This window comes from Dipodomys merriami, unplaced genomic scaffold, assembly GCF_024711535.1.
Source record: "Dipodomys merriami isolate MVZ:Mamm:240054 unplaced genomic scaffold, mDipMer1.0.p SCAF_12, whole genome shotgun sequence".
Taxonomy (NCBI): Eukaryota; Metazoa; Chordata; class Mammalia; order Rodentia; family Heteromyidae; genus Dipodomys; species Dipodomys merriami.
In genome coordinates this window covers 8,531,922-8,544,979 of record NW_027202493.1, presented here as the reverse complement: position 1 = coordinate 8,544,979, position 13,058 = coordinate 8,531,922, and the positions used below count along the sequence as shown (strand labels likewise).

General features: G+C 36.7%; 1 long non-coding RNA gene across 1 annotated transcript in view; it reads left to right on the top strand.

Moving 5' to 3' along the window:
• Positions 1-13,058, top strand: part of LOC138823011 (uncharacterized) — a 67,809-nt gene that overhangs the window by 21,346 nt on the left and 33,405 nt on the right. Inside the window, exon 5 of the long non-coding RNA XR_011370712.1 lies at positions 7,384-7,465. This is a non-coding gene — a long non-coding RNA (uncharacterized lncRNA). The remainder of the gene's footprint in view (positions 1-7,383; positions 7,466-13,058) is intronic.

Sequence of the window (13,058 nt, the reverse complement as noted above, 5' to 3'; positions counted from 1 at the left end):
TCTTGATAAGAAATGTACTCATGCGGCTGGGAAGGTGGCTCAGTGGTAGAGCGCTTGCCTTGCATGCATGAGGCCCTGGGTTCCATTCCCCAGCACCACATAAGTAGAAAAAAAGCCAGAAGTGGTCCTGTGGCTCAAGTGGTAGAGTGCTAGCCTTGAGCTGAAGAGCTGAGGGACAGCGCCCAAGCCCAGAGTTCAGGCCGCATGACCTGACACCCCCCCCAAAAAAGAAAAGAAATGTACTCATTACCTTGCTCATGTAATTGTAACCCCTCTGTATGGTATTTTCAGAATAAAAAAACTTATTAATAAAAAATCCAATTAAAAAATGTAAGTAGACACAGATGATCAGGAGAAAAGTATTTTCAATAGGTTGGCATAAGAATAAAAGAAGGTTTGAGTAGTAGTTATGCAATTACATGCTTGAAGGAAGAGGGACAAGGCTAGCTTTCATAATAAGGAATGAGCTGAGCACCAGTGGCTCATGCCACTTAGCATTCCTTTTTCACTAATGAAATGACTGCATTAAGGTAAAGGTAGCAAAGTTGACACTCCAGTCCCTTCAGTTTGGCCAGGAAGTGGGTCCTAAAGCATATTCACAAAATTTCCCAAACCTAAGATATTTATAAACATTTAACAAAGCTTTATTTTTACTACATACCCTCTCATGTAGAGTAGCTATCAAAGTAGATATTATTTTGGGATTGTACTTAATTTGGATTTACAGTTCTATATGATATGAATGTATATATGCACTTATCACATAATTTTAACAACCCCTGTATATAGACTTGTGATTATGACTGACAATCATTTCTATACAGGAATGTCTTCTAGGATATATTTGCCCCTTGTCTTTGTAGCTGGACCCACGGCACAAAGACAGAGGACCCGTGTTGTCAGGAGGAATGACAGCACCTGTGACACACCCAGGTGATGCAAGGAAAACAAGATGTGAAATGTATGAAAAGAGAAGACCATTTGTGGAAAAATACTCAAAATTATACAGACAATTTATAGGGGAAAAAAACATTGACATGGTCCCAGAAACTGACAACATTCTAATATTTTATACTTTATCAGTGATTTGTAAAGATGAGCAACGTTTTCTGAGATCATTAAAACATAAGCTGATTCAATATTTATGATTCTACAAAAAAAATCAGCAACAATCTGTTCTGGAGGCATGGCTCAAATGGTAGAGTGCTAGCTGAGCTAGCACGAGGCCTTAAGTTCAGTTAATTATTAACAGAAATTATCCTTTTGAAATTTCTAGTGATTGTGCCATATAACCTATTTTAAATATATAGTTCATTACAATAACTTTCTCTTTGTAAATATTTAGTTCCACATTTAATTAGTAATTTGGTAAGCTTTATTTCAAATCCACCTCCAAATTGTGTAGGCTTCAGACAATTTCATATTTGAGAAGACAAGGACAAAAAAAAAAAAAGAAGACTGCACTGCACATTCATTGCAGTAAACGGAAGCCTGACTTGGTAAATTTCCACACTGTCAATAAAAAGACTGAGTGCACGGGGGCTGGGAAGGTGGCTCCGTGGTAGAGCGCTTGCCTTGCATGCATGAAGCCCTGGGTTTGATTCCTCAGCACCACATAAGCAAAAAGAAAAAAGCCGGAAGTGGCGCTGTGGCTCAAGTGGTAGAGCGCTAGCCTTGAGCTGAAGAGCTGAGGGACAGCACCCAGACTCAGAGTTCAGGCCCCACGACCGGACCCCCCCCCCAAAAAAAAGAATGAATAGAAAGAGAGTATATGTGGTATTAAGGATGGGGAAATGTTATTTGAAGAGTAGTCTAATGTCCCAGACACCATAGCAGTCACTCCATGCACTCTATTTAACTTAACTTTTTCTTTCATTGTGTGTGGCCCTTACTTCTACTGACCCACTTACCATATGGAAAGAAAAATCATTCAGCCCCTTTATCAGCTCAGTAAGTATGAGTATTGCTCCTTGTTTTGCTGATGGAGATTTTACAAGTGCAAAGACTAGGGATTAATAAAGTGGTTTTTGTTTTCAGAGCTTCAGCATTAATTCCTACAGTATGCTTATAACCCATAATAACAGTGGTCCTTCAATTTTTGTGCTCTTCATTAAATATAAAGACAGAAGAGATCAGATTATAGTTTTTTTATGAAGCAGATACTTAGTATTTTGTAAATGTATTCAAAACTCATACTTTTACTTATTTTCTTTTTACTACACCAAACCAAAACTCCTTTATATTGATTACTGTGTTGTGGTCTCATCAGAAAACCTCTAAATATGAAGAACACAAGAAACACCCACTAGACAGCTTAGAGACAGTGAACTCTATCCTTCCAGACTTCTCAGACTATAGCTGGTAAAAGATAATGGGCAAGAGGGGCTGGGAAGGTGGCTCAGTGGTCGAGCACTTGCCTTGCAAGCCTGAGGCCCTGGGTTCGATTCCTCAGCGCCACATAAACAAAAAGAAAAAAGCTGAGTGGCGCTGTGGCTCAAGTGGTAGAGGGCTAGCCTTGAGCTGAAGAGTGGAGGGACAGCGCCCAGGCCCAGAGTTCAGGCCCCACATCCAGACCCCCTGCCCCCCAAAAAAAGATAATGAACAAGAAATCCTTAGGCACTTAATCTGTGCCCATTGTGTTTGGGGGATGCCTTTGGTAGCCCAGAGAAGGTCAAATAAAATAGAAATCTCAAAAGTCATATCAGGAAAATGAACATTGGATGAAAAAGACTCTGGTCAGTTTATTGTGGCTAATTCCCATAATCCTAGCTATTCAGGAGGCTGAGACCAGAGAATCAAGATTCTAAATCAGAAAAATCCAAAAGATTCCATCTCTAAAACACCTAGGAAAGTTCTGGTTAGAGCTATGGCTCAGAAATAGAACGCCAGCTGAGCAAGCAAGTTGAACAAGAAGGCAAAGCCCTATGTTCAAACCCCAGTACCAGCCAAACAGACAAGAATAAGGACTTAATATGAGTTATGACTTAATGAGCCAGGTAGTCTCATAAAGTTATCGCTCAGAAAACACTTCTATTTTCCTTCTCAAAAATGACTTATTTTAGTTGTTTAGCTATGGACAGGCTCTCTTATTATGGTTGCCATCCTAAATCACTTAGTGAGCCATCTAGGGTGTGTGGTATGACAAAAAGTGACAGAGTCACTTCATGTTCCCTGAAACCTTATCACATAGGACAGCAAGCACTGGCTGCTGAAAGTGGGAGAGAGATTTTTACAGTTCAGCAGAATGACACTCCCATTCAGGGTCTCACTTTCTGTGGATTGAGTTATGCACAGTAAATTCCAGACTGAAAACATTAACTGGAAAATTCCACACATAAATAATTTATGGGTTTAAAATCTTACATGCATTATGTATGAAAAACTCTTGCACAATCTTACTTCATCCTGCCCTGAGAAGTGTATCGTACCATACACAAGTATACATTTCCCACCATTTTGTCATTAGAATCCATCTCAGTTATCAGATCGCCTGTTACAATATGACAGTGCTATGTTGAAGTAATTCTTTCTTTACTTGGGAATGACTCAAAGCCACAAGAGTGGTGATACTGGCCATTGTAATTTATTATATTTTATTTTATTTATTTTTGCATGTGTGTCCTGGTCCCGGGGCTTGAACTTAGGGCTTGGGGCACCATCCCTGAGCTTTTTGTTGTTGTTGTTCTGAACACTGATGCTCTATCACTTAAGCCACTTGAGAATCATTTTCAGCTTTTCAGTAGTTAATTAGAGATAAAAGTCTCGAGGACTTTCCATCTGGGCTGGCTTCAAACCATGATCCTCAGATCTAAGCCTCTTGAGTAGCTAAGATTACAGGAATGAACCACTGGCTCCTGGAAATGTTAATCATTTAAATTCTCCAAAGAATTAAAATTACTTCCTTTCAGTGAAAAATATGAATGAAAATACACTAAGATACTTTGAGCGGGAGGCCACAAGTTTTGTAAGAGTATATTTTTATAACTACTCTATTTAAAATCAATTATTATTGTGAAGCTCTGTACTTAATTTCTACATTAAATTTTAACATAACAGGAAAAAACATATTTTGTACAAGGTTCTAGACTGCCTGATATCAGGCAAGCATTGGAGGTCTTAAACTGTCATGGATAATAGAAGTACTTTTCATTCCTAATGAGCTAGCAGTAAAGCACAATTGTTGTAATGATCATACATACTTGACAAAAACTAACTAGGTTGTAAATAATCCCGGTATTATATTCTAATTTAGGAAGCAGATATTTATAAATGCACACACATATTTGGTGTCATACACACTCATCTTCATACATTATAATTCATCGATAAGTAGTACAAGGGAATGTACTAGCTAGAAATTGTGAATGCTGTCAGCTCTGGACACTAGTAAGCCCATTGCAGATAAGTCCTGCAGATAAGTCCTTGGAATTCTTGTTTCCACATATGCTCTCTGTAAATTCAATGAGCAGAATGTGTATCATTGGATCCAATTAACTTGGGGTTTGGACACATTGGAAGTATTGAGACCAGCTCTGCCCTGTGGCCAATTAACTGTTATGGGTCTTGTCAGGTACTTTCCTGATGTCTATCATACTAGCTGTGCAGTGCTGTGTAGGATATACCCTTGATGGCAGCAATACCCTAGTGAGGAATCTTTCTGTACTGAGATGTTGTTTTCTAGTTTATTAATGAAGGCTCAGAAGTGGAACTGGGATTTTAAATAAATGAATTAACTTGAATAATTTAGAGGGTATGAATGTATTATGTGGAAGTTTACTCATGTTTTCATTGTAGTACTCAGTTTACGAATAGATGTGACTTCTCAAAGAGAATCTTCAAGAGAATAACTACACGTATCCCATGGTTTTAGGCAACACAGTCCTGTAAGACCCGTACATCACATTGTCTTTGTTTTCCAAAGTATGTGGCAGGTTTATGAACTAATCAAAAGTCTTCCTCTCTACTTAAGTTTCCTTTCTCAAAGGCTCTTGGATAAGGACAGTAGGACAGCAAATACTATCATAAAAAAACCAGTAAGTGATTGTAAAGAGGTATTCAAATGATTGACAGGTTGAGTTGTAGCCCTCTCTGTGGGAATGAGTTCTAATACTCACAATGGATGACTGAAACAGCAGATAATACCAAATCCTATCTATGCCATGTTGTTTCTATCTGTATATACTCATACTAGTTTCACGTATAAATGGAGCACAGTGAGATAATAATAAGCAACTACAAAATAGAAGAAATACAGTACTATAGTAGAATAAAATTGCATGAATGAGTTCTCTCCCCATCTAAACTGGACTTCACTTGGAAGTATCTTTAGCTTTCCGTTTGGCACCTCTGAATTGCCAGCATCACTACTCTTGTGGTTTGGGGCCACTATAAAGTAAAATAAGCATCAGAGAGGGCTCAGTGACTGCTGGAGGGTAGTATACATTGCATAGATATGCAGGCAAAGGGGTGACACATGCCTCAAAGGGCCAAAGAAGGAAGGCGGGAGATTTCGTAAGACTACCTACAAAGGTACACAATGTAAAATCTATGAATTATTCATTTGGGGAATTCCTGTGTCATATTTCTGGTAAGCAGAAAGGACAGCTGAGCATGCTGTAAATTTTTATCTAGCATGCAAGGCATCTTCATGTAGGAGTGTATCTCTTTTAAATTGTTCCCTCTTTTCTTGTCTCTTCCTTTATTTCTCTTTTTTTCTGTTTCTTCCTTTCTCACTGTTAAAACCTATAAAATACTGATTTATCATGTCTATTTTAGAATAAGAATTGCAAAGCCCACATGACCCATGCATGTAAGGAAGATAGAAACAGAAGGGATGCATACATTTGTGAAATTAAAAAGAAAACAGAACAGTGTATCTCAGGAAAATAAGCCATCACTCAAAAACAGAAACACAGATGTAATCAGATTTCAATTCACTCTAGCATCTTTTCAAATACTTTGCATCTGATATGAGCAGGAATGGGAACACATTACATCAAAATGACAAATAGAAAGGGATCACCCAGCCTTCTGAGTGCTGGGAATGGTGTAATTTAATACATTTATGACTATTCTTAACATGCTCTGAACTCTACAACGATGATACAAACAGCTACTGTATCTCAATGCAACCACATCTGCATACAAGGCATATGGAAAGTGCATTCCTACTGCACACTTTCACCAAACCACCAGTGTTAATGGATACCCAAATATTTTATTGGAAAAAAACAAATGCTAGAAATGAAAGCAAAGGTGCAGTTTCTGGGAAGGAAGACTGGCTTCTGCTTTATTACTAACGCATATTTTTAATGAGTTTTTTTTTTATCAAATGTCAATTGCTAGCTTCATGATGAGTTAAGCTCTTAACATGGCACTATTTTCCTAAGCATCAAGGAAAGAAATCATTGTCTCCCGTATGATAGAGGGTTTTGAGGGTCCTCTCAAAGAAGAGACAAAGAGAAAATTCATATTCTTCAATTTAGCCATCCAAGTTAGAAAGGGACCCAGGTAGAGGATGAACTTAAGAAAAAGTCAGGTGTTTACATACTTAATGGCAGGATGTTCAGATATTTTCTAAAGGACATTATAAAGTACATGCAAAGTACATGCAAAAAATGCCTGCCTATGTAAATGATTGTGGGGTTGTACCTAAAACTCTTTGGAATGTGTAAAATGATGTTTCATGTCTCAGTTTCTGTAGCTTTTGAATTTAGAAGCTTTCCTGTTTTGTTATGTCGTTTTTATGGCAGCAATTTTAACGTTTTTATAGCATTTTTATGACCCATCGAAAGGCCTCTTGGTGCAATCTTTGGCAATGTTTCACCTTAGATGCTGTCAAGCAAGGATTCACAACAGTCAAGAGCAAAACTTCATCAAGGAATCCAATCAAAACCTAACCAGGTTTGGTAGATAGCAGTCACTAGGAGTCCCAAGTTATTAACCACTAACTTGAATTTACCTAGTTATCAAAATGAATAACACCTAAGCTGTGCCTAAATCAGTAGTACCTTTTTCATCAGTGGATGACTTTACATATTTAAGCTCTATCTCTGGACATCCACATGAAAACCAAACTGTTGGTACATTTTCTGAAATTCACTGTGACCTCAGTCCACCTAATATGTACCCTTTCTTAGGTTTCAATGGCAAAGTTAGTTCTCCATTGAAACCAGAACTTCACAATAAATTGTATATGAGGTTTCTAGGATTCTGGTCATTTTTTTCTATCAAGTATCTGTCAATTTTCAGTGCCTGGTGTAGTTTATCTGAGCTACATGGGATCAAATGTTGAATGGAGCCCTGCCTATCAGAACTTACCCAAATTCTTATGATGTACTTATGCCCATTTCTAAGTCTAAATAGACATTATTATCATTCCAGAAGCTTGAAGGAAGACACTGAAACCTATTTTTCAAGTGAAGATGGGAACTATGAGGAAAAGGCCAAGATTTCCAAGCAAATGGTAAGTTAGAATAAAAAAAATCATTCTGCTTTTTGCATCTCATCCCATAGTCTGAAAAAGCCTGAATAATATTGTTGTATTAAGAACGAAATGGAGCAGCTGGGTGCTGATGATTCACATCTATAATGCTAGCTACTTGGGGCTAAGAATGTGGCTTAATAGTAGAGTGCTTGCCTCACATGCATGAAGCCCTGGGTTCTATTCCTCTGTACCACATAAACAGAAAAGTACACTGTGGCTCAAGTGGTAGAGTGTTAGCCTTGAGCAAAAGAAGCTCAGGGACAGTGCCCAGGCACTGGCAAAACAAATGCTAGCTACTTCAGTCTAAAAGACTGAAGCCAGACTTTGCAGAAAAGTCTGTGAATCTTTCAATTTCCAAACAATAACCAGAAAAATGCAAGGCTGATTCAAATGAGAGAGTACACATCAAGAAATCCAGCTGAGTAGTAAAATACCATGGTTTAAACCTCAATACTACTAAAGAACAAATCAAAGAGTAAGGAAAGAGAAGGGAAGACTCAAAAGAGGGAGGAAGAGAGAAAAGAAGGGAAGCATAGAAGGGGAAAGTGAGGATGAAATGTAAAAATAAAAGTTTAACTAATAGGGCAATTAGAAAAACGTACTAGACACATGAAGAGCTCAATTTTGATACCATAATTTCATATTCCCAACTATTTATTTCATTACATGTTGGAAATGAAGATCAAAGCTCTTAGCTCAGCGCCAGTGGCTAGTGCCTATTATCCTAGCTACTCAGGAGGCTGAGATCTGAGGATCAAGGTTCAAAGCCAGCCCGGGCAGGAAACTCCCTGAGACTCTTATCTCTAACAAACCACTCACAAAACCAGAAGTGACACTGTGGCTGAAGTGGTAGAACACTAGCCTTGAGCTGAAGAGCTGAGGGACAGTTCCCAGGCGTAAAATTCAAGCCCCATGACCAACAAGATAAGAAAAAGAAAAAGTTCAAAGCTCTTTTTTTTTTTTGATACAGATGAAGGCTAAATTTAAGTCAATCAGAGAAACCCACTATATGTAGCAAACAAGTGAACGACAATCCTGTGAACATCAAAACAGTTAAATCACTTGTCTTTTCCACATCCCCTTTCTCCACACTCAGTGCTATGCTTTGGTAAGGCCAAATCATTTTTAATCGGTTCCAGCAAACCATACCTTTCTAAGCTCTGTTTTTTAATGATCATGTACTTTATTTCTTGAATTCTATTTAGTCCCATTTCTACAAAGGGAGATTGATTTTTTTTCAAGGCCAACATTAGAAGTCATATCTACTTCAAAGCACTGTCTTATAGTATCTGTCCTATTTCAATTAGTAAAGTGCATCATTTTGCCACAGAAGATTATAACCATTTGTCTTGTTTTACTGTATTTTCATTTTATTGACAAGTAAATTATTACATCACAATATTATCCTCCCTGGAAATAATGCTAGTAAATTTTATCTATTTTTGTACAAGGGTTTGAATTTAGAACCTCACACTCATTTGCTTTTCTTGCTCTACTGGAACTATATGATTCAAGCCACATTTCCAGTCCTGTTTTCTACTAATTACTTTGGAGATGGATTCTCACAGAACTGTTTGTCAGGATGGCTTCGAACTCTGCATCCTTGAAAGATCTCAACTTCTGGAATAACTAGAATTACAAGTGCAAGTTTCTAGCATCTGGCAATAGGTCTCACAGATCCTTCAGAAATTAGTGGCACATATTTTCTGAAAATTCTTTGGTTGTACCCAAAACATAAAACTTGCAAAATGGAAAAAAATATATATATAAACTTCCTAATAAATAATTAGACATACAATTTAGTTTTGCTTAATGCAGTACTGAGTTTGAATTCAGGACCTTGTACATGTTACAAAGGTGTTGTACTACTTTGTGCCACAATTCCAGTCCTTTTGGTTTTGATTATTTTAAGATAGGGTCTCATTTCTGCTTCTGTCAGTGTAGACCACAGTCCTCCTATTTGTTTCCCGTTGTAGCTGGAATGACAGGAATAATGCCATCACATCCATACTCTCCTGTTGCAACATTTTGCCAAGGCTGACCTTGAACCATGACTGTCTCAATGCAACCTCATATCTAGCTAGGATTATAGGTGTAAGCCACTATGCCTCAAACTATTTATTTTTTGTGTTCTTAAATAGCATAAATGGGAAACTGACACACCAGTAATACATACGAATATGTGAATACATAGGTATAATGTATTCCAAATATGATACTTGTTGTAATATACAATTAAAAATGCAAAATTGAAAGACAAAAATTTAACAACCTTTGAACAATGTTGTATAAAGTAATATATCTGCACCTCAACTCAGAGATCATCCAGGGACAGAGTGGCGCTCAAACACTAAAATTCAATTTGGGCCCTGCAATAAGGATTCATGGAAATGCAAGGCAATTCCCAGCATTTCTGCTTATTCCCAAGAGTTCAACCACTCCTGACCCAGCAGCTAGTTTTATGGGGGTAATCATTGTCTCTTTTTTCTTTAAATATAGTTTTGTGTTTTTGTATTGTGAAGAGTGAAATCCTTCTCCTTTGTAGTTTTATGGAGGGAAGAAGAGCTTGAATGGTAGTACTTTTTAATAAAATTGTATTGTTGTTATTAAGGTACTGTACAGAGGGGGCTCATAATTCATAGGTCAGGTAATGAGTGTATTTCTCTTTAGACAATGTCACCCTTTCTGTTGCTTTCCTCCAGTGGAAGTAATATTTCTAAGGTTTCATTGATATAGATATATGCTCCATTTTATTTACCAGTATACATTAAAAAATAACCTTACTCACACAATCCAATGAGTTTTATGGATTGCTTTACTGAAGAAAGGAGATTTCTGGGTTAGTAGGAGGAGATTTCTGGGTTAGGAAAGGAGATTTCTGATTTATGACCACTTGTAATTCCATATCATAAATCTCCTCTTATCTCCTACTACATTCTGTCATCCCTCATCTTCACTCTTCTTTCTGTGTACTTCAACACACTCTGATACACCAAATATCATTGTTGGCTATTACAGTCATAATTGACCACAATGAACTACATGTATTTTCACAGAAGCAAATTGGACTGGAAATATGCCAAAGAGCATTTTCTTACTGTGATTTTTCTTTCTTTTTCTAAACTTTCATTATTTATTTATTTATTTATTATTTAGTGCCAGTCCTAGGGCTTGAACTCAGGGCCTGGGCACTATCCTTGAACTTTTATGCTCAAAATTAATGCTCTACCACTTGAGCCACAACTCTGCTTCCAGCTTTTTAGTGGTTAACTGGAGATGACTCACATGACTTCCTGCCCTGGCTGGCTTTGAACTGAAATCTTCAGATTCAGCCTCTTGAATAACTAGGATTACAGGTATGAACCACCGGCACCTAGCTTATTTATCTTTTTAATTGTACATTTATTCACTTATTTGAAGGGCTAGAAGTTGAACTTGGGCCCTTGAGCATGCTATAAAGTATTCTAACACTGAGCTCTAGATTATTATTTATACTTATTTTCTGAATATAGAAGAAAATGAACAGGTTATTTTTTTCTTCTTAAAGAAAAATATCTTCTTAATATGGAATTGTCTTGTGATATGGCTACTTCTACAGTATTTATAGAGTAGATCATAAATTGAAGACTATTATAAAGAAAAGTGGTATATATAGGAAGGCCTTTGTAAAGATAGAATGCTGTGATCCAAGAATTGTTTTTAAGATCAAATGACATGATGGTAAAAATGGGAGTATTTTGCAAAGTATAGTTCTGCATTAAAATGTGCTGTCATGCTGATGTTTTATAATACCATAATATACACAATTTTCACTACTGACAGGTTATAAAAGTCTATGATGGAATAGGATCTTCATGTAGAAGCATAAAAAGGTAGATAGTATTCCAGATTCCTAAATTTGCCATAAATGAGCATCCTGTCTAAGGAACCTTCTTCCCAGATTCTTTCTTAGTATCATTCTGTGACCATAGTAAGAAAATTAGAGACAGTCAAAGACTCATGGTATCAAGATCATAAATCTAAGAATTTAAACAAGAAACTATTGTCATATAATGGTGTATTTCTACCAAAAACAACAGATATTGAATATTCTGTCATGTCTTGTGGAGTTTCTAATCCAGTCCTTCAACTGTGCATATCAATCAATAAGAAGCAAATTGATTAATGAAAAAAATAATTAAGGAAAATAGAGTTCATAGGAAGAAGCTTGTAAATATTTAGAGTATGACAAATAGTCAGCAGTTTTCAGATCTGTTTGGAAAAGATTAAAGTCAAAAGTCATGTTTCTTGCTCTTTGACCTGAATATATTGAGCTTTTCATTCATGATGGCATCTTGGAGTTCTTTTCATTTATTTTGTTTTTTATAGTTATCTGAAATTTTTTAATGGTGCTTAAAGTAGAGAAAGCAAATTAAGAACATTTCTTTTTTTTAAAGTCTCTTGTTTCCTTCACTTGGAGTTCATCTCAAAAATATTATTTTATATGATCATATGCACATAGCTATGGAGTCTTTGTGATTTGTTCCTATATTATCCTTTGGCCTCAATATATGAATATCTAGAGTCCTTTATAATTTATCTTGTCCCAATGTGTGTATGTGTGTGTGTGTGTGTGTGTGTGTGTGTGTGTGTGTGTGTGTGTGTATCATTCACTATGTTTACTTGTAGATTTTAGGCACATTCTAGCTACCACAAATGAGGGAAATCATGCAACCTGTGTTTCTTTGGATCTGGCTTACTTCGATTAATATAAGTTTTTTCCAAGTCTTTCCATTTCCTTATAACTGGTTCAATATCATTCTTTATTATGGAGGCATAGAATTCAATTTTCTTAATCAGTTTGTCTGCTGAGGGGCATCTGGGTTGATTCCATATCTTGGCTTATGGAAAACAGTGCTGCAGTGAACATGGTTGTGCTGGTTGCTTTAGTGTGACATTGTTTTTGTTCTATTGGATAAATGTCCAGAAATGGAATTTCTGATTCATAGGGAAGCTCTATGCTTAGTCTTTTAAAAATACTTTTATTGTAAAGATACTGTACAGAGGAGTTACAGTTACATGCATAAGATAATGAGTACATTCATTTCCTATCAAGCATTGTTACCCCGTCCTTTGTTTTTCCCCTACTATCCCTTCCCTCCCCACCTCCCCAACTCCTCTCTCCTTGCCTGAAGTTATAAAGTTCATTTTCAACATAGTGTCTTGTAGGTCCCAGTCACTATTTTAAAGGAGTGTTATCTATGAACATAAAACATACTTTCAGCTCTGTGAAGCCTTACATTAAGATTATTGCACATTTTATTGGCCTTTCCTAGGCTCTGAAACTAGAAATTCATCTGCCTCTAACCTTTCCACCCAAGTCGACTTCATACATAAGTAAAAGAATAAGTTGAAATTACAGAGAGCTGTAAAGAAATGGAAGTTCCCCATTATCTTATTTCAAAACCAATATTAAAATATATGAGCTGCAATTGTCAAACTAAAAAACTGCTAGATGATTCATAAGGAATGAGTAGCCAGCAGGCTGGACTGGGCACACTCTATCACATTACCAAGTTGTAACAGATCTCTC